Here is a 22,308-nt window from a genome sequence, read left to right as displayed (position 1 = left end):
ACAATAGTCATTTGCAACATTAACAATGTCTACACTGTATTTCTGGTCAATTTTATATTATTTAATAAAGAGCTATTTAGCTTCCAGTAGGATGCTCTACCAAGGTTAGTAGCAGGGGTACATATTTTGACATCGATGTAAATGTTGATGTATTGACCTTGATTATTGCCCATGTAGCAAGAGCAGCATCCCTTGGTTGTGATTGGTTAATAGCCAGATGGGCCAGTGAACTGAAGCTCAGTGACCCACACATCTCCCGCTGCCTTCTGTCTGGAGGTTTAATTTCTTTCACACCTGAGCTCTCACAGGTCCTAGTCACCACCCCAGACCCCAGGCTGAAACACTGACCAGGCACACTCCCAAGTGATTCAAAATTGCATTTTGTCCCTTATGTGCACTATATAGGGAAAAGGGTGCCATTTAAGACACACACACTATAGCACAGCAGTCTATTAAGCTTTAATCACTTCTCACTCAATGTTAAGAACAAAACTCTTTCTGATGTGTCAAATGTGCATTGGGGAAATGAACGCATCTCGAGTCTGAGATAATATGCAAATAAAGTTCATTTAAAAAAAGACTAGGCTCATTTGCTTCATAGCAGGCCTAATTAAAGTTTGAGGAAATGAGAGGGAGGAAGGAGCCGAGACGAGAAGTGTGATAAAGAAGAGAAACTCAGTATTGATGGTCAGTATCCCCCAGCTAACTGACAATGGCTACATCCTGATTCTCTACCGTTCTCCCGAGGTGTGCACTTGTACACTCCCCCCCCCATGGATTTGAAAGCATTGGATTGCTGTAAGCTTTGGCTGTTGGGAGTTTCCACCATTTTTCCATTGGAGGCCGTGTTCAAGTGCACACTTCGGGAGAAGTGTGGAGAATCGGAATGCACCAAGTGTGTTTGTGACAGTGTCCACAATGCCGACACTGGTACTCCTCCCCTGACCTCCTCTCTAACCTTCTCTGCAGACTGCACGCAACTCCACTTCCAGCTGCCTACCTGAATGAATCACAGCAATGCTGATGTTTACAGAGGACCTCAGGAGCATCAATATGACTGCAGCATAGAGGCCTATTGGGGGCAGTTGGCCATTGATCACCGAGGCACAAACGTTTCATATGAGATGGTTGAATTGCTCAGACATGTTTGTTTGGCCTAATGTTTTAACCATTTAGCTGTCACTCTGTATTCCCCCGCAGTCCCCCTCCTTGAGACAACAATGCTGATTCCAGTGCTCTACCACCGGTCAAGTCCAAGGATACCATCATAGAAGCAGACAAATACTTCCTGCCATTCGAGTTAGCCTGCCAGTCCAAATGTCCTCGCATCGTCATAACATCTCTAGATTGTTTACAGGTCAGTAGCAGGTAACACCACACACACACACACACCACACACCACACACCACACACACACACAAGTTCAGTAAACATACAGTTGAAGTCGGAAGTTTACAAGCACCTTAGCCAAATACATTTAAACTCAGTTTTTCACAATTCCTGACATTTAATCCCAGTAAAAATTCCCTGTCTTAGGTCAGTTAGGATCACCACTTTATTTTAAGAATATGAAATGTCAGAATAATAGTAGAGAGAATGATTTATTTCAGCTTTTATTTCTTTCATCACATTCCCAGTGGGTCAGAAGTGTACATACACTCAATTAGTATTTGGTAGCATTGCCTTTAAATTGTTTAACTTGGGTCAAACGTTTCGAGTAGACTTCCACAAGCTTCCCACAATAAGTTGGCTGAATTTGGCCCATTCCTCCTGACAGAGCTGGTGTAACTGAGTCAGGTTACTAGACCTCCTTGCTCGCAATCACTTTTGCAGTTCTGCCCACACATTTTCTATAGGATTGAGGTTAGGGCTTTGTGATGGCCACTCCAATACCTTGACTTTGTTGTCCATTTTGCCACTACTTCGGAAGTATTTTTGGGGTCATTGCCCATTTGGAAGACCCATTTGCGCCCAAGCTTTAACTTCCTGACTGATGTCTTGAGATGTTGCTTCAATATATCCACATATTTTTCCTCCCTCATGATGCCATCTATTTTGTGAAGTGTACCAGTCCCTCCTGCAGCAAAGCACCCTCACAACATGATGCTGCCACCCCGTGCTTCACGGTTGGGATGGTGTTCTTCGGCTTGCAAGCATCCCCCTTTTTCCTCCAAACATAACGATGGTCATTATGGCCAAACAGTTCTATTTTTGTTTCATCAGACCAGAGGACATTTCTCCAAAAAGTATGATCTTTGTCCCCATGTGCAGTTGCAAACTGTAGTCTGGCTTTTTTTATGGCGGTTTTGGAGCAGTGGCTTCTTCCTTGCTGAGCGGCCTTTACGATTATGTCGATATAGAACTCGTTTTACTGTGGATATAGATACTTTTGTACCCATTTCCTCCAGCATCTTCACAAGGTCTTTTGCTGCTGTTCTGGGATTGATTTGCACTTTTCGCACCAAAGTACGTTCATCTCTAGGAGACAGAACACGTCTCCTTCCTGAGCGGTATGTTGGCTGCGTGGTCCCATGGTGTTTATACTTGCGTACTATTGTTTGTACGTGAATGTGGTACCTTCAGGCGTTTGGAAATTCCTCCCAAGGATGAACCAGACTTGTGGAGGTCTCCAATTCTTTTCTGAGGTCTTGGCTGATTTCTTTAGATTTTCCCATGATGTCAAGCATAGAGGCACTGAGTTTGAAGGTAGGCCTTGAAATACATCCACAGGTACACCTCCAATGTCAATTAGCCTGTCAGAAGCTTCTAAAGCCATGACATCCTTTTCTGGAATTTTCCAAGTTGTTTAAAGGCACAGTCAACTTAGTGTATGTAAACCCACTGGAATTGTGATACAGTGAATAATAAGTGAAATAATCTGTCTGTAAACAATTGTTGGACAAAGTCCTTGTGTCATGCACAAAGTAGATGTCCTTAACCAACTTGCCAAAACTATAGTTTGTTAACAAGAAATGTGTGGAGTGGTGGAAAAAACAAGTTTTAATGACTCCAACCTAGATGTATGTAAACTTCTGACTTCAACTGTATGTCTAATCTTGGCAAATGGCAGTTATTAAAGTTCTACAGTATTTTTCTGGATTATTGTATCATACACAGTTAAGGTAAGGTTTATCCTCACTTTTCTTTCTCCAGAAACTCATTGCTTATGGCCACCTCACTGGAAACGCACCAGACAACACTACACCTGGAAAGATGTTAATCGATAGAATCATCGAAACCATATGTGGCTGCTTTCAAGGGCCTCAGACAGACGAAGGTGTTCAGCTGCAGATTATAAAGGTGTGTGGTCTATGAGCTCTCCTCCTGTCTGTGTGACAGACAGACCATCCCCAGCCTGCCTCTCCTCTCCTCCTATCTGTGTGACAAACACCAGCCCCAGCCTGCCTCTCCTCTCCTCCTATCTGTGTGACAGACAGACCAGCCCCATCCTGCCTCTCCTCTCCTCCTGTCTGTGTGACAAACAGACCAGCCCCAGCCTGCCTCTCCTCTTGTCTGTGTGACAGACAGACCATCCCCAGCCTGCCTCTCCTCTCCTCCTATCTGTGTGACAAAAACCAGCCCCAGCCCCAGCCTGCCTCTCCTCTCCTCCTGTCTGTGTGACAAACAGACCAGCCCCAGCCTGCCTCTCCTCTTGTCTGTGTGACAAACAGACCAGCCCCAGCCTGCCTCTCCTCTCCTCCTATCTGTGTGACAGACAGACCAGCCCCAGCCTGCCTCTCCTCTCCTCCCCAGTGTTAATCCTGTGTCTGGCATGACTGGCCCTGTTGGCCTGTCTGTCTGTCGTCTAACCACTGAGCAGATAACACACATCAATGGTGTGTTCAGGCCCTTCCTCTCAGGGTTGTGCCAAACTAGTAGATCTAACAGCTGGCACATACATAGTGGACATACTCCTCCGTTGTTGTGCTTGACTGTTCAATATTACTGCCCACTAAGCAATGGCATCAAAATCAGGATTTTCAGGGACATAATTGATTTGTTAATGATATCCATTATTTAAAATGAGATGAAATTGTACTAACTTCTGCTGGGTTTCCTTTTAATAATGACAATCTCATGATTTTATAATGCTTTGTGTTCAGTCACAAAACCTAGGGTATCTTGTTTACTGTGATCAGTAGTGACTGTTAGGTTGGTGCCATAGAAATATAATACGTTGAATGGGTGTGTCCATTCAAGTCATTGATGCCAGAATGGGTCTGCTGGCAGCCATTTTAAGTGTACTCAAAGGAATAAAGCATTCCAGTTCTGTGGATGCTGTCCCTCTGCAGGCTCTGCTGACAGTGGTGACTTCTCAGCACATCGAGATCCACGAGGGAATGGTGCTGCAGGCGGTCAGGACCTGCTACAACATCTACCTGGCCAGCAAGAACCTCATCAACCAGACCACGGCCAAGGCCACGCTCACACAGATGCTAAACGTTATCTTCGCACGCATGGAGAACCAGGCAGTAGGCGCTCTCTCTCTCTCTTTGTCTCTGTTTCTGTCCCCCTCCCCCTCTCTCTGTCTCTCTGTGTGTCACAAAGAATTGTTAGAACGAGAATCCCCATTCAAGTCAATGTGCCATGATGGGTGGACCGGTGGCCCTGTTAAATGTATCCATTATTGTTCCAGTAAAATGTCAGTAGTCTGGGGGCCTTTTTTTACCCATTCTAGTAATTCTATTTCTGTGATTTTGGCATCGATGGAAAAGAAGCTGGAACGCAAGAATTAGATTTTTTAACTCTCCAATGATATCTAGCATTCAAATCACAGGATGAATTGGTCTGGCTCATCCAGAAAGCGAGTGCTTCAGGTTAAGCTTGCGTTGTGTTCTGCTGGTTGGTGTTGTAGTGGCTGATGATATGAACTCTCCTCTGGGGTGTGTGTGCATCTTATCATGACACGTCGCTTGCTATCTTTGCCAAGTAGGATTTTCTTTCAAGTAAAAACGCGCAGGCCTAACTATCTGCTGGCTGCCGACCCGACCAAGGAACCAACTTTGACTAAGCCCCCTGCATTATGAAGATACCGTCTATTATTCCCGTAACTATGTTGCCATGGTCAGTGTTTGCATTGCTGCACTGAATGCCTTGACCTTTTATGAGCTGTGATGTCAGCAGCCTGTTGAGTTCAACAGATGGGTATCATCATTTAAACCTAATCTCACAATGCCAGTCAAAAGTAAAGAAGGCAACAGTGTTTGTCATTGAGTGTGTTTACTTGCACACTAATCATTTGCTATTAAACTGATTATGGGAGTAGGCAGATGATGCAATAGTCATATAAACACCTTACTCTGTTCATCTGAATCGTCATGAGGTCAAAATCAAAGTAAGCATATGGCGATTACAACGCCTGGTTTTCTGAGCAATCTTTCAAATTATTTGGACATGTAAGCACCTTAATCGTTGTTCCAGCAGTGTACAGTATTTGATCTGGGGATGTGCTAGCACCAGCCGAGAGCCTCCCTCTTTAGCGTGAGTGAAGTGAGTTCGGAACAACTGAATGGATGCGTCTTAAAAGTAGTTTGCACGTACAAAATAATATGTCCGAACTCCGAATCAAGTATGCATCCCAAAAATAACATGATCGCTGTGGTAGAACGTTTAGTTTGATTGGTGATTTTCTGCATTTAAGGCCACGCTCACACAGATGCTAAACGTATCCTGATTTCTGATGTGTCCAGGTAAACAGGATTATTAGGGAAATCGTTCTTCTTGCAAAGCATGTAAATGTTTTAATGAAATGATTATGTTAATCTGACTATTCACAATAATCACATTATTGTGTGCATGTAACCATACTAAATCTTTGCTACCAACATGGTGATTGTTTTCCTTAAATTGACCTGTATGCCGAAAACAAAATACCTGATACCATGACAAAATTCAAATGATGCCCAGTGCTGTGATTGTTTTTGTGCTTGGCTTGACAGTGCATGGTCCAAAATTGTTTGGCCTATGGTTGTTTCGTACAATCTAGGGCTAGGATTTTCAAGTAGGCATTAAGATGATGTCTGTGTCTGTGTTTCCGTCTGTGTCCGTGTCTCTGCGTCCAGCTCCAGGAGGCCAGTCAGGAGGCCAGTCAGCCCCACACAGCCCCACCTCAGCCCTCGGCCTCCCCTAAACAGGAGCAGCACACCTCCTCACCCCCACCTCAGGTGGTTACCTCCCAGGTGCCTGATCAAAATGCCCAAGAGGACCCGGAGCCAGAAAACGTCTCTGTGTTCTGCAGTGCTGAAAACGAGCAGACTGAGGCGGACCAGGCTACTGCAGCTGCTGCACAGGGTAAGTATCTCTCTCTTTTTGTCACTCACTCTTACTCATAGTCAAAAGTCCTCTTCTGTATGTCTCTCTGGAAGTCATTGTTGCATATTTCACTGAGTCACTGCATTTGATTAAGCGAGCTTCATACATATCACTGTCTGTAAAATCCATGTGTCCATGTGTCCAAATCCATGTGAATTAGTATTCCTATTCTCTGCTGAGAGAGAGGTCTGCCATGTTAATAGCGCTCTTAAATGGAGGGAAGGAGGTAATAAAACGTCCAGCCGAAGTCAAGGGTTGAGTCCCAAATGGCACCCTATTCCCTTGATAATGCATTACTTTTGAACAGAGCCAAATCGGCCCTAGTCAGAAGTAGTGCACTTAATTAAGAATAGGCAATGTATAAATATACACTGAGTCTACAAAACATTAACACCTGCTCTTTCCATGACATAGACTGACCAGGTGAATCCAGGTGACAGCTATGACCCCTTATTGATGTCACTTGTTAAATCCACTTCAATCAATGTAGATGAAGGGGAGGAGACAGGTTAAAGAAGGACTGAGACATGGATTGTGTATGTGTGCCATTCAGAGGGTGAATGGGCAAGAAGAAAGATTTAAGTGCCTTTGAACGGGGTATGGTAGTAGGTGCCAGGCGCAACGGTTTGTGGCAAGAACTGCAAAGCTACTGGGTTTTTCACTCTCAACAGTTTCCCATGTGTATCAAGAATGGTCCACCACCCAAAGGACATCCAACCAACTTGACACAACTGTGGGAAGCATTGGAGTCAACATGGGCTAGCTTCCCTGTGGAACGCTTTTGACACCTTGTAGAGTCCATGCCCCGACAAATTGCTCTTCTGAGGGCAAGAGGGGGGGGGTGCAACTCGATATAAGGAAGGTGTTTTATTATATACAGTACCAGTCAAAAGTTTGGTCACACCTACTCATTCAAGGGTTTTTCTTAATTTTTTACTATTTTCTACATTGTAGAATAATAGTGAAGACATGAAAACTATGAAATAACACATGGAATCATGTAGTAACAAAAAATTGTTAAACAAATCAAAGTATATTTTATATTTGATATTCTTCAAAGTAGCCACCCTTTGCCTTGATGATAGCTTTGCACACCCCAGAACGAGTAGGTGTGTCCAAAGCCTCCTCACTCTACAGAAACAGGAGACAAGCCAAGGATACTACTAATGTCTGAATATGGCGTCCATTCTAGACTTCTTGGCCTGACCAGAGGCAGTTAAACTCTACAAGGCAGAGGTCCTTTATTGGGATTCATAATGAAATGAAAATGAAAACCTCTGCAGTTGAAAATGTTTTGTACTCATAGTGGAGGGATACATTAAATGGAAGATCTCACAAAGGAGTTATGTGCAATGGTTTATTACATAGCAGCTCCGTCTGTGTCAATATGACTTCAATGTCACCATAGGAAAGTATGAAAGATCTCACAAAGTATGGAAGATCTCACAAAGGAGTTATGTGCAATGGTTTATTACATAGCAGCTCCGTCTGTGTCAATATGACTTCAATGTCACCATAGGAAAGTATGGTAAAGTGCATTTAAATCTCTCTAGGTTTGTTCCAGCAAGATGCTGAAGGGCTTGTAGAGGAAGAACCAGTCAACTATGAGGAGCAAGCTCAAGAGGTGGTCCAGACCATGCTGCAGGAAGTTGTCAATACAGTTGTTGGAGGTAACACATCATTTTCTTACCTTTTATACTCCAATATAATATGTCCTGTCTTGTCTGTAGAACATTGGACTCACTGTAGTGCCTTGAAAGTTGTTCACGTTGCGCTAGGAAGAAATATAAATTCTTACGTTCTAATTCATTTTTAGCCCCACTGTTATGTTTTCTGAGACGATCCTTAGCTCTTTTCCTGATGTCCCTGTGTATGTTCCTGCATGCCTGCGTGTGTGTGTGGAATGTAGGGAGAGTGTGTGCAGCGCTACAGAGTGTGTAGACGATGTGCCAGTCCCGGTGGTGGAGGAGGAGGAGGGCGAGCTGGGCAGCGACACAGAGAACGTCCATGCCCAGATATACTGCCTTCACCCCCTCACTGGCAGACGACACTCAGGTGCCCACCCACACTGCTCCCCTACATAGAATGCCATTGATAGCTTCCCAAATAGCACCCTATTCCCTATATAGTGCACTACCTATGGTCCTGGTCAAAAGTAGTGCACTAAATAGGGAATAGGGTGCCATTTGGGATTCAAATACTGTCTATGGTGTATTAACAGATTAGTTGATAAATCCAAATATTAGAGTGGCATCTGATTTGGCGTACTAATGTACATTTGTGTATATGAACATGATTTTGTGTGTTTAATATAAGAGACATCTGTGTATTTCCTTTTCTAGGAATCTGGAGCTACGAGCGGTTCCTCCCCTGTTGCTAAGTTCTCCCATATCCTCCAGAAGGACGCCTTCTTAGTGTTTCGCTCCCTCTGCAAACTCTCCATGAAGCCACTGTCTGATGGACCCCCTGATCCTACGTAAACTCTCCTTGATACCCTGTCACAATGACTCACTGTATGAATAAACCGGTAGGCTATGGCCATAGGAGTTGACTGTGATTGAATCTCTTGGTAGCCCTTAAAGGGCGTGGGTACATATTGTAACTTGTTTTGAGCCTTTATTATGTCTAAGGCGTATAGTATGTGATGTCTATGTATAACATTGTCAACTGTCTGTTAGTCCAGGTCATTAGAAGAGGATTGTAATGACATTATAAAGATGTCATATGCTCGTGATGAGTCTTAAAATGCATAATAAGGCATTTGGATGCATCAAGGAAACGTTGTCTCTGTAGATCTCACGAGCTGCACTCCAAGATGCTGTCCGTCCAGCTGCTGCTGTCCATCCTGCAGAACGCTGGGCCCGTCTTCAAGACCAACGAGATGTTCATCGACGCCATCAAGCAGTACCTGTGTGTGGCACTGTCTAAGAACGGCGCCTGCTCGGTCCCCGAGGTCTTCTCACTCTCGATCTTCCTCACCCTCCTCTCCCACTTCAAGACCCACCTCAAGATGCAAATCGAGGTACTGGAACTGTTTGGCTCTCTACATTATGAATGAATAATAACAAGATTTAGTTTCATTGGTGCGTTGTGTTTAAACACCTTTTGTAAATACTGTGTAATAAACCCTTTACAGAATGATTTATACCGGATTTGGTGGAGTTTTATCACTGAGTGTAAGGAGGTTTTTAAACGTTTCCCGCGGGTGTTTTTCAAGGAGATCTTCCTCTACATCCTGGAGACGTCCACCAGCTCCTATGATCATAAATGGATGGTGATCCAGAGCCTCACCAGGATCTGTGCAGGTTAGTGTCTGTCTACTGTACTTCTCACTACCGGGGACTTGTCTATCTGTATTCCTTTCTCTTTGGTGTTCTGTCTCCTCCAGGTCTGATACCACCTCCCACTACTGAGGCTTTGACAGACAGACATTCACCTCTGTGTCTTCTCTCTCCTCACAGACGCCCAGAGTGTGGTGGATATCTATGTCAACTATGACTGTAACCTGAATGCTGCTAATATATTTGAGAGGCTGGTCAATTACCTATCTAAGATAGCACAGGGCAGAGTGGGGCATGAGCTTGGCACCACACCTGCTCAGGTAAAAGATGCTTCCAATGGACACCTTCCATACATCTCTTTCCTGTTGTGTGACCATTTTAAATGTGTTAATTTGTTGTAGGAGCTGAGCTTGAGGAAAAAGGGTCTGGAGTGTCTAGTGTCTATCCTCAAGTGTATGGTGGAGTGGAGCAATGATCAGTCTGTGAACCCCAACTCTCAGACCAGTCTAGGTAAGATACTACTTACCTACAGTACTACCTACTGTTGAATAAGAGCCAATGCGTTTCCTCTGAGACCAAGTCATCCTCATTCATAACTACTGCAGTAGCCTAGGGGCTTCTTAATGACACACAAACCCACTGAGACGCGACGGCCCTGCTTCCACCCATATCTCTAACTACACATCTGACATCTCTCTGCGGCGCAGACTCAATTATATTTGTCAGACTCAATTATATTTGTGTTTATCACGACATGTTCCATTGCTGATCTGGATCTGCTTTGCTCTCTGTCTTTGTTGTTCTAAGGAAGAGCAGGTAAAGCATCAAATCTATTCCTAGACTCATGGTTCCAGTTAGTTAGAGACTGAGGTTGATCTTGAATGTCAGTTTTAGCAAAACTGATAATCAAGTAGCGACCCTTCAGTTTGTTGTGTGGCCCTGTATTTGCTAACCTGCTGTGAGCACTAGTGGTGTTCAGGCTTACAGCAGCAGACCTCGTAGTGAGCCCCTGAGACCTCTGACAGGGTTTTATAAAGGGAAGGGTAATTCTTGACATTATGGGATGTCCCTACGTGCCACCCCTCCTCTCTGTAGGTCAGGAGAAGCCCGCGGAGCAGGAGCCCAGTGAGAGCACCAAGCCCCCAGAGAGTATCAACCACTACGGCAGCCTCAACTCCCTGGACTCCAGCGCTTCCTCAGGCATCGGATCCTACAGCACCCTCATGTCAGGAACGGACAACGCAGAGCAGTTCGAGGTCCTCACGCAGCAGAAGGAGATCATCGAGCAAGGCATCGACTTGTAAGTGTGTGGGAGACTGGAAGTAATGTCAGAGCAGCTTTCACTTGCATCCTAAATAACTAATCATTAGGATTTGTAGATCAGTCATTCTGCTCAGTCGGTGAAAAGTGACCGAGCAGAATTTGTGCTCTCAAATGTGCCTGTGTCATACAGATGTGACATTTCCCCCGCTCTCTCTTCCTGTGCAGGTTCAACAAGAAGCCAAAGAGGGGCATCCAGTATCTACAGGAGCAAGGCATGCTGGGTACCATGCTGGAGGACCTAGCTCAGTTTCTGCATCAGGAGGAGAGGCTAGATTCTTTAAGGACCTGCTGGAACTACATAACACGCAATGGGATTCACTGCCTGTTAGCCTTCAAGGGGCAGTTTACCAGACACGTATTAAGCCTAGTCCTGGACAAAACATCAAGCTCAATAAGTCTGGGGAAACTGCCCCTAAAAGATCTGTCTTAATCTGAGATGTTTTTCTGTGTTAAATGTCAAACTTTTGTTGTTCTCACTTTTTTTTGTCCACAAATATATTGAATATACAGTGTACACTATATTTTCATTGTTTATGTGTATGTTGAAGTTCCTCTGTATGGACTTTGCTTTTCAGACTCAGTCGGGTGAGTTCATCGGGGATAACGAGCGCATTAATAAAGAGGTGATGTACGCCTACGTGGACCAGATGGATTTCCAAGGCAAGGACTTTGTCTCGGCTCTACGTCTGTTCCTGGAGGGCTTCCGTCTACCCGGAGAGGCCCAGAAGATCGACTCATGGAGAAATTTGCGGCCAGATATTTAGAATGTAACCAAGGGTGAGTGTCTCTCTGGCATCTCACTAGACAGACCCCATGGATGATGTTGGTAGTTATGTTATTGCACAGTAGATGTTATGACATTGGGCTTTTTTTCTAATCCTTCTGGCAAACTGTGTTGACAACAAACCTTCACAGTCCACAAGTAAGTCACTCAGACACTGCTTTTTTTCTGTGACCTAAACATTTTTTGACTTTTTTCCCCCCTCTTCCAGGTGGAGAATAAAATGACGAAAGAGCAATACATCAAGATGAATCGAGGAATCAACGACAGCAAAGATTTATCTGAGGAGTACCTGTCAGCCATTTACAATGAAATCGCAGGGAAGAAAATAGCCATGAACGACGCAAAAACAATCACCCTCAAATCCAGCAAACAAAGCAAGTCTCTTTTCTGTTGCTGGTGGACATAATGACAAGGGTCAAGGAGGAAACAAGCACACTACATGGACTCAAAGCTAGTCTGTCCTCAGAGGCACAGTGATGGCATCAACATTATTGTCTTGTGTGGTTAGGTGTTGACACTGTGTACAGTAGGTGTGTGTTTGTGTGTGAGAGCATGCTCACTGAGTGTCTGTCTGTTTTGTCCCCAGGTGTGGCCAATGAGAAGCAGCGGCGTCTGCTGTATAACGTAGAGATGGAGCAGATGGCTAAAACAGCCAAGGCCCTGATGGAGGCAGTCAACCATGTCCAGGCTCCCTTCACCAGCGCCACGCACCTAGACCACGTCAGACCCATGTTCAAGATAACCCGCCTAGGCCACGTCAGACCCATGTTCAAGGTAACCCGCCTAGGCCACGTCAGACCCATGTTCAAGGTAACCTGCCTAGACCACGTCAGACGCATAGAATTAGAATAAATTACTGTTAGGATAAGAATTAGAATAAATTACTGTTAGGATAAGAATTGGAATAAATTAATGTTAGGATAAGAATTAGAATAAATTACCGTTAGGATAAGAATTTGAATAAATTAATGTTAGGATAAGAATTAGAATAAATTACCGTTAGGATAAGAATTTGAATAAATTAATGTTAGGATAAGAATTAGAATAAATGACTGTTAGGATAAGAATTAGAATGAAACTGATTCTATTTAAATGGTGCGACTAATGTTTAAGGTGCAACATCTGTTATGTCACCATTACTCACAGTAGTAATGCATTCCCTTCAGTATTAAAATGGGATTGTAGTTGATGCTGGAACCAAATGCAGAATACCAATTCTAAGACAGTATTACACATTACACATTTTTACACTCAAATGTAATATTTTTTGCACCAACATCCTAGGTCTGGAAATCCAAATAAATCTTTATTTTTGTACTGACCTTGTGTGTGTTTTTCCCCAGTTGGCATGGACCCCGTTCTTAGCAGCGTTCAGTGTGGGTCTTCAGGACTGTGATGACACTGAGGTAGCCTGTCTGTGTCTGGAGGGGATCTGCTGTGCCATCAGGATAGCCTGCATCTTCACCATCCAACTGGAACGTGATGCGTACGTCCAGGCCCTGGCGCGGTTCACCCTGCTCACAGCCAGCTGTGGTATCTCTGAGATGAAACAGAAGAACATCGACACCATCAAGACCCTCATCACTGTCGCCCACACTGACGGAAACTACCTGGGCAACTCCTGGCATGAGGTTAGAATCTCTTCCATATTATCTGTACATAGTACAGTCACTGTATTTCAATATTTCGGACCAACCAGGACGTTATTATAGAAGAGAATATCCTCAATGACTTAGGTCGGCGTTGCTCCCAGTACATTTTTTTACCAACCAGTATCCTAAAAGAGAACTTGACTCAATAGCTAAATAAAGGATGAATAGTATAGTAACCCTCCATTAAAATCCCATCTGAAAGGTTCTCCTCTGTTCTCTCCTGGCCTCCACAGATCTTGAAGTGTATCAGTCAGTTGGAGCTGGCCCAGCTGATCGGGACGGGGGTGAAGGCCCGTTACATCTCAGGGACGGTCCCGGCCAGAGGGGGCCTCCTGGCCAGCCGGAGAGAGCAGGCCTCAGACAGCTCAGACTACAAGGGACTGGGTGAGTCCTCTTTCCTTTTCATTGATAGTCTGCCTTCCAAATGGCACACTTTTCCCTATTCCACCCTAACCCCATAGATCTTTGGTCAATATAGGGAATACTAGGGGGTTATTTGGGATGCACCCAGGCTGTTGGATTAGATACCCTTTAGGCTACTGTCACAATGGCTAGTTTTGCTTTACGTGTATGTCAGTGTATCTTAGTGATAATGTCATATCATGGTTAATTGTTTGATATTTTCATATAATGTAGTGTTATGTGTCGTTGTTTGACTAAGGGGTTTGCTTGAAACGTGAACCTTCAGCTTTTTCTCATTACACATTGTTTGTCTTGCAGTTGGAGGTAATGTGGACCGTTAACAGATAGCTAGTATTCAGGAGTCCATTGGAGAGGCAAGCTCCCAGAGTGTATTCGTTGCTGTTGACAGGTAGGCTGATAAAATGGGCCTTCTGATGGAATTTATTCAATGTGTTGTTTCCCCTCTCCAGTTTTATTACGCAATAAACCTTTATCCTGTATAATGCCTCCTCTCCCCATAAGATCATAACGCTCACTTTTGCAGAAAATGTCATATTTGTATGTTTTTTCAGGATATTTACTGGGTCTACCAGACTGGATGGCAATGCAATAGGTCGGTATCAGTTACATTTTATCCTAACTGTACATTTTTATCCAATGATGTGTAGGGGTGGCAAGTAGCCTCGGTTAGAGTGTTGGGGCAGTAACCGAAAGGTTGCTGGTTTGATACCCGGAGCCGAAAAGGTGAAACATTTTATTCTGTAGCTGTACTCTTGAGCAAGGCACTTAACCCCAATTGCTCCAGGGGTGCTGGTGGCCCTGGCCATGACCCCATACCCTGTGGGGAGTAGGGTTATACAAGAAACACATTTGCGTTACACACTTGTGGGTAACAGGACAAATATAAGCACCCTCCAAATCATTTCTTTGATATAGTTTTGAAGTGCCATGCTTGATCGAGTGAAACTGAATGTATTGCCTGAAATATGAATAATAACAGATTGAAATGAATTTGTTCATTCTATGCAGTTGATTTTGTCCGGTGGTTATGTGCTGTATTAATGGACGAGCTAGCCTCACCAACACACCCATGCATGTTTAGCCTTCAGAAGATTGTGGAGATCTCCTACTACAACATGGGGCGCATCAGGCTTCAGTGGTCCAACATTTGGGAAGTCATCGGGGATCATTTTAACACGGTACTGGTTTATATTTTTATATTTGTTTGGGGGGGAAAAAATCCATAATTGGCAAGTATTTATAGTGCTGTTCACCTGCTGTTTTAGTGTTGATGTTGAAGTAGATGTTGAGAGATTGATGTGTTTGTAACTCTACAGGTTGGATGTAACTCCAATGAGGATGTGGCTATATTTGCCGTGGATTCCCTGAGGCAGCTGTCTATGAAATTTTAGAGAAAGGAGAGCTCGCCAAATTCCGATTCCAGAAGGATTTCTCGAGGCCTTTCGAACATATAATGAAAAAGAACAGGTCAACTTTGTTTTATTTTGTAATGCATGAAAGGAAATTCTAATGCTGGTCAGAAATGTATCCTGCATCCTTTGTTGCCTAAAACAATTCAAACCTTGAAATGATTCAGCTATTCAGACATTGCAATGATTCAGTAAATCAAACCTTGAAAACGATTCAGATCTTACAATGATACAATGATTCAATAATGATTCAATGATGCCATTGCCTACAGGTCTCCCACCATTCGAGACATGGTGGTGAGGTGTATAGCTCAGATGGTGAACTTCCAGACTGGGAACATCCGGTCGGGGTGGAAGAACATCTTCTCAGTGTTCCACCTGGTCGCCTCAGACCAGGACAAGAGCATCGTGGAGCTGGCCTTCCAGACCACCGGCTATATCATCAGTAAGTGTTGGGTTATATGACTAACACTAGAGTCCTTGGTCAATGACATGACTTACCGCTGTAAACATTAAGAATAATATAGGATGGTAGTGCACGGAGAAACTCAAAACAGAAACATTGAACACTTATTTATTCATTTTTCCTTTTTATACAGTACCGGTCAAACGTTTGGACACCTACTCATTCCAGTTTTTATTTTGACTATTTCCTACATTGTAGAATAATAGTGAAATAACACATGGAATCATGTAGTAACCAAAAGTGTTAACCAAATCCAAAAATATTTTATATTTGAGATTCTTCAAAGTAGCCACCCTTTGCCTTGATGACAGCTTTGCACACTCTTGGCATTCTCTCAACCAGCTTCATGAGGTAGTCACCTGGAATGCATTTAAATTAACAGGTGTGCCTTGGAAAGAAATTCCACAAATGAACTTTTAACTTCTTAATGCGTTTGAGCCAATCAGTGGTGTTGTGACATGGTAAGGGTAGGTAACCACATCAGCCACGCTGATCCTAAACATGGGGGCCCCTCAGGGGTGCGTGCTCTCCTGTACTCCCTGTTCACCCATGACTGCATGGCCAAGCATGACTCCAACACCATCATTAAGTTTGCCAACGACACAACGGTGGTAGGCCTGATCACCGACAATGATGAGACAACCTATAGGGAGGAGGTCAGAGACCTGGCAGTGTGGTGCCAGGATAACAACCTCTCCCTCAACGTGATCAAGACAAAGGAGATGATTGTGGACTACAGGAAAAGGAGGACCGAGCATGCCCCCATTCTCATTGACAGGACTGTAGTGGAGCAGGTTGAGAGCTTCAAGTTCCTTGGTGTGCACATCACCAACAGATCCTCAAAGAGTTCAAAGAGTTCCTCAGATCCTCAAAGAGTTCTACAGCTGCACCATCCAGAGCATCCTGACTAGTTGCATCACCGCCTGGTATGGCAACTGCTCGGCCTCTGACCGCAAGGCACTACAGGGTAGTGCGTACGGCCCAGTACATCACTGGGACAAAGCTTCCTGCCACCAGGACCTCTGTACCAGGTGGCGTCAGAGGAAGGCCCTAAACATTGCCAAAGATTCCAGCCACCCAAATCTTAGACTGTTCTCTCTGCAAGCGGTACCGGAGCGCCAAGTCTAGGTCCAAAAGACTTCTTAACAGCTTCTACCCCCAAGCCATAAGACTCCTGAACAGCTAATCAAATGGCTACCCAGACTATTTGCATTGTCCCCACCCATTTTTTATTTTTCTTTCTTTTTTTACTTCAGCTCATTTTAGTAAATACTTAACACTTATTTTTCTTAACTGCATTGTTGATTAAGGGCTTGTAAGTAAGCATTTCACTGTAAGGTCTACACGTGTTGTATTCGGCGCATGTGACAAATATATATATTTTTTATTTGATACAGAAGATCAGGAAGACCAAGTCCATATTATGGCAAGAACAGAGAAACGACAGTCCGTTACTTTAAGACATGAAGTTCAGTCAATGCGGAAAATTTCAGTCACAAAAACCATCAAGCGCTATGATGAAACTGGCTCTTATGAGGACCGCCACAGGAAAGGAATACCCAGAGTTACCTCTGCTACAGAGGATAAGGTCATTAGAGTTACCAGCCTCAGAATTTGCAGCGCAAATAAATGCTTCACAGATTTCAAGTAACAGACACATCTCAACATCAACTGTTCAGAGGAGACTGAACAGTTGATGTGTGAATCAGGCCTTCATGGTCGAATTGCTGCAAAGAAACCACTACTAAAGGCCACCAATAAGAATAAGAGACTAGGTTGGGCCAAGAAACACGAGCAATGGATATTAGACCGGTGGAAATCTTTCCATTGTTCTGATGAGTCCAAATTGGAGATTTTTGCTTCCAACCGCCGTGTCTTTGTGAGACGCAGAGTAGGTGAAAAGATGATCTTCGCATGTGTGGTTCCCACCGTGAAGCATGGATGAGGAGGTGTGATTGGTGTGGGGATGCTTTGCTGGTGACACTCTGTGGTTTTATTTAGAATTCAAGACACACTTAACCAGCATGGCTACCAAAGCATTCTGCAGCGATATACGCCATCCCATCTGGTTTGCGCTTAGTCCCACTATCATTCGTTTTTAGGACAATGACCCAACACACCTCCAGGCTGTGTAAGAGCTATTTGACCAAGAAGGAGAGTGATGGAGTGCTGCATCAGATGACCTGGCCTCCACAATCACCTGACCTCAACCAAATTGAGATGGTTTGGGATGAGTTGGACCGCAGAGTGATAGAAAAGCAGCCAACAAGTGCTCAGCATATTTGGGAACTCCTTCAAGACTGTTGGAAAATAATTCCAGGTGAAGCTGGTTGAGAGAATGCCAGGAGTGTGCTAAGCTGTCATCATGGCAAAGGGTGGCTACTTTGAAGAATATAAAATATATTTTGGTTACTACATGATTCAATGTGTTATTTCATAGTTTTGACGTCTTCACTATTATTCTACAATGTAGAAAATAGTAAAAATAAAGAAAAACCCTTGAATGAGTAGGTGTGTCCAAACCTTTTGATTGGTACTGTATATACATTTTAAAGTGTATTTTTCATTTTTGTTCTCAGCAAATGTATTTGCGAAACACTTCCCGGCCACCATCGACTCCTTCCAGGATGCTGTGAAGTGTCTGTCTGAGTTTGCCTGTAACGCATCCTTCCCTGACACCAGCATGGAGTCCATCCGCCTCATACGCTACTGTGCCAAATATGTGTCTGATAGGCCACAGGTGAGCACTATATAGCAAAGGAGTTTAAGTGGCCTACTCTGAGATAATACTAGGATGTGAAATACGAGGGCAGAAGTCCTAAGTAATGTATTAAAACCTCTAACGAGTCACAAACCCGGATCTGGGATCCCCCCCATCAAAAAAGCAGACTAGCATAGCCTAGCCTAAAGCTACAGGGATATCATATAATAAAATGTTCATGAAATCACAAGTCCAAGACACCAAATGAAAGATACAGATCTTGTGAATCCAGCCATCATTTACGATTTTTTAAATGTTTTACAGGGAAGACACAATATGTATTTCTATTAGCTAACCACCATAGCAAAAGACACAACTTTTTTTTCCCACCATTTTTTTCCTACATAGGTAGCCATCACTAATTCGACCAAATAAAGATATAAATAGTCACTAACCAAGAAACAACTTCATCAGATGACAGTCTGATAACATATTTATTGTATAGCATATGTTTTGTTAGAAAAATGTGCATATTTCAGGTATAAATCACAGTTCTACATTGCAGCTGCAATCTGAAATAGTGCCGAAGCAGCCAGAATAATTACAGAGACCAACGTCAAATACCGAAATACTCATCATAAAACTTTTCTGAAAAATACACAGCGTACAGCAAATGAAAGCCCAACATCTTGTGAATCCAGACAATATTTCAGATTTTTTAAGTGTTTTACAGCGAAAACACAATATAGCATTATATTAGCTTACCACAATAGCCAGAAACACAAGCAATTTACCAGCAGCAAAGGTTAGCGATCGTAACAATCCAGCAAAAGATATATAATTTTTGACTAACCTTGATATACTTCATCAGATGACAGTCCTGTAACATCATATTACACAATGCATATAGGTTTTGTTCGAAAATGTGCATATTTAGCAGCACAAATCGTGGTTATACAATGTGATTAGTAGCAAAATTTCAGGCAATCTGGCCGGCGCCATCTTGGAGAGGCACCTAATCTAATCAATAAATAATCATAAACTTGACTAAAAAATACAGGTTGGACAGCAAATGAAAGATATATTAGTTCTTAATGCAACCGCTGTGTTAGATTTTTAAATTAACGTTACTGCGACATACAGGGTGCGTTATAGCGAGACCCCACCGAAATGAATGGAGGAATAATCATTTTAAATTTTTCCACAGAACAACGAATTAACATCATAAATAGTTCTTACTTTTTGATGAACTTCCATCAGAATCTTGGGCAAGTTGTCCTTTGTCCAAAATAATCGTTGCTCGGTTGTAGATTGTCGCCTTCAACTTTGGAATTAGCTGTAAACATTAGCCATGTGGCGAAGACGTGCCCAACTCACTATTGCGCAGCACAAAGAAAATTTCGAAAATCGCAATATACTCACATAAACTGAAATAACTCGGTTTAAAATAACTACGTTATGATGTTTCTAACACCTATATCGAATAAAATCAGAGCCGGATATATCTAAGGGCTATAACGGGAGCTTTCTAGAACGCCATTCCTGAGGTCTGCCTCGCGTCATGGCGAACGAAGGAAAGAGAGGACATCACGTTCCGAGCCTATTTATAAGGCCTCAGATCTGCCTAGCAACTCCATTCCAATTCTCACTATTTGCTGACATCCAGGGGAAGGCGTATGCAGTGCATCTCAACCAATAGAAGACAGGCAAATTAATAAACCGACCTCAGAACAGCCTGCATGATTTCAGACTTCTCACTTCCTCACAGGAAAATTGCTCCAACTCGAGTTCTGTTTAACTCACAGATATAATTCAAACGGTTTTAGAAACTAGAGAGTGTTTTCTATCCAATAGTAATAATAATATGCATATTGTACGAGCAAGAATTGAGTACGAGGCAGTTTAATTTGGGGACGATATTTTACAAAGTTGAAACAGCACCCCCTGTAGTGACAAGACCCCTCTGCATGGCCATCAGACTGTCTAACCCTGTCTAAAACACTCTCCTCCCTCTCTTGCCAGGCCTTCGAGGACTACGCTAGTGATGACATGAATGTAGCCCCGGAGGACCGGGTGTGGGTGAGGGGGTGGTTCCCCATCCTGTTTGAGCTGTCCTGCATCATCAACAGGTGTAAACTGGACATCAGGACCAGGTAAAGCCCCTCATCCTACCTGGGACAAACTTCTAGTGAGTAAGGTGTGTTTGATTTGGATCTCTTTAAGTCCCCATTTGGACTAATCTTCCAAGAGTCCTTAAACATTAAAATACAATTTATAATACAAACACATTTTCACATATAACACACTATTACAAACATACATAATATACTAACATAATGACCCAATAAATACTCAATCTAAAAAATATTGATTCTTCATCTACTATAGTCCCACAAAATGTCTATGTATTATATTTAAATTGTTTTAAAATAATGTTTAAATGTATATATTGAAAGGTTTCTAGTTTGCTCAGTTAATTTATTCCATTTCTTTATTGCTCTAAATCGAAATGTTATTTTGCCTATTTCTCTTTTCTGTCTGGATAACGCATAGATGGTGGACAATCTATTCCTAGTATTTACGGAATGTCTGTCTCTTACCAACTGAATACCGTTGTGAATAGAACTTGGCCGTTTTAAATGATGTATATTATGAAATAAAATAAGCATGTTTTTTTCAATTATCTTGTCGATTGATGACCAACCAAGAACACTGCGCATGACTGCAACAGAATAACCATATCTCCACCTTAAAACAATCCTTGCTGCTTTATTCTGTGCATTCTGCAGCCTCCTAACTTCACTTGTTGATGCATTTCCCCAGACCACCGAACAGTAGTTCAGCTGACTCAATTAATGCTAGTGTTATTTGCTGAATAATTTTTCCTGGTAAATATTTAGCTATCCTTCTGATTATGCATGCTGTTTTAATATATATATATTTTTTTACATAGATTACTTATTTGAGACCACCATGATAAGCAGTTGTCTAGCTGCACTCCCAATAGTTTGGTTTCTGCCACTTCTTCAATTTGTACTCCTCCCATACTTAATTGTATCCCATGCTGTTTTGGCCTTTTCCTAGTTGAACAGACCAACATACCTTTGGTTTTCTTGGTGTTTAAAACAAATTTGTTTTGGCAAACCCACTCCCTGATATTCTCCAAATCTCCTTGTAAAGCTTGCTGTACCCGTTGAACCGATTGTCTTGCTGTATAAATTGTAGTATCATCTGCAAATATAGTCGCTTGAGTTTCAACTAAGGCATAGGGAAGGTCGTTGGTATATATTAAATAAAGAAGTGGCCCAAGGCAGCTGCCCTGCGGTATTCCACAGTTTAACACATGAGGGGAAGAAAATGAACCATTGATATAGGTGGACTGTTTCCTGTCAGTTAGATATGACTGTACCCAATTCAATGCTACCTCCTTAAAACCATAATGCATTATTTCGTCAATTATTTCATGATCCACTAAATCAAATGCTGCACTGAAATCTAAAAATAGTACACCCACAAACTTGCCATTATCCATAGCATTGAGCCACTGGTCTGTCATGTCAACCAATGCAGTGGTAGTGGAATGGTTTTTGCGATAATCATGCTGTGTTGAATCTAAGCTACATACAAGTCCTTCTCTGGTGTATTCAGGACTCCATATCCCAGAAGTCAGTGGACATTCAGACTCGTACAGAGGACCAGCAGTCACTGTGCAGTGTGGACAGGATCTCCCTGGAGAACCAGAGGCAGAGAACGTACAGTTGCTCCTCAGGCACATATGAGGACGGCCCCAAAGCTAGGACCCCAGCCAGTGAGTTTGTTTGACGGTTTACTGGGCAAGTCCCTACTCCCTGGCTCCTAGACAGCCCTCCCCAGATTTTCTCTCACCCTTGTCAATGCCATTGTCTCTCAAATAAAATTGTATTGGTCACATACACATATTTTTCAGATGTTATTGCG

The 22,308-nt window shown here is 43.0% G+C and overlaps 1 pseudogene; it reads left to right on the top strand.

The window, feature by feature from the left end:
- Positions 1 to 684: 684 nt before the first annotated feature.
- On the top strand, positions 685 to 22,285 carry LOC139551264 (brefeldin A-inhibited guanine nucleotide-exchange protein 1-like; annotated as a pseudogene).
- Positions 22,286 to 22,308: the final 23 nt, after the last annotated feature.

This window comes from Salvelinus alpinus, chromosome 23 (genome assembly GCF_045679555.1).
Source record: "Salvelinus alpinus chromosome 23, SLU_Salpinus.1, whole genome shotgun sequence".
NCBI classification, from domain to species: Eukaryota; Metazoa; Chordata; class Actinopteri; order Salmoniformes; family Salmonidae; genus Salvelinus; species Salvelinus alpinus.
This window is presented reverse-complemented; position numbering and strand designations above follow the sequence as displayed.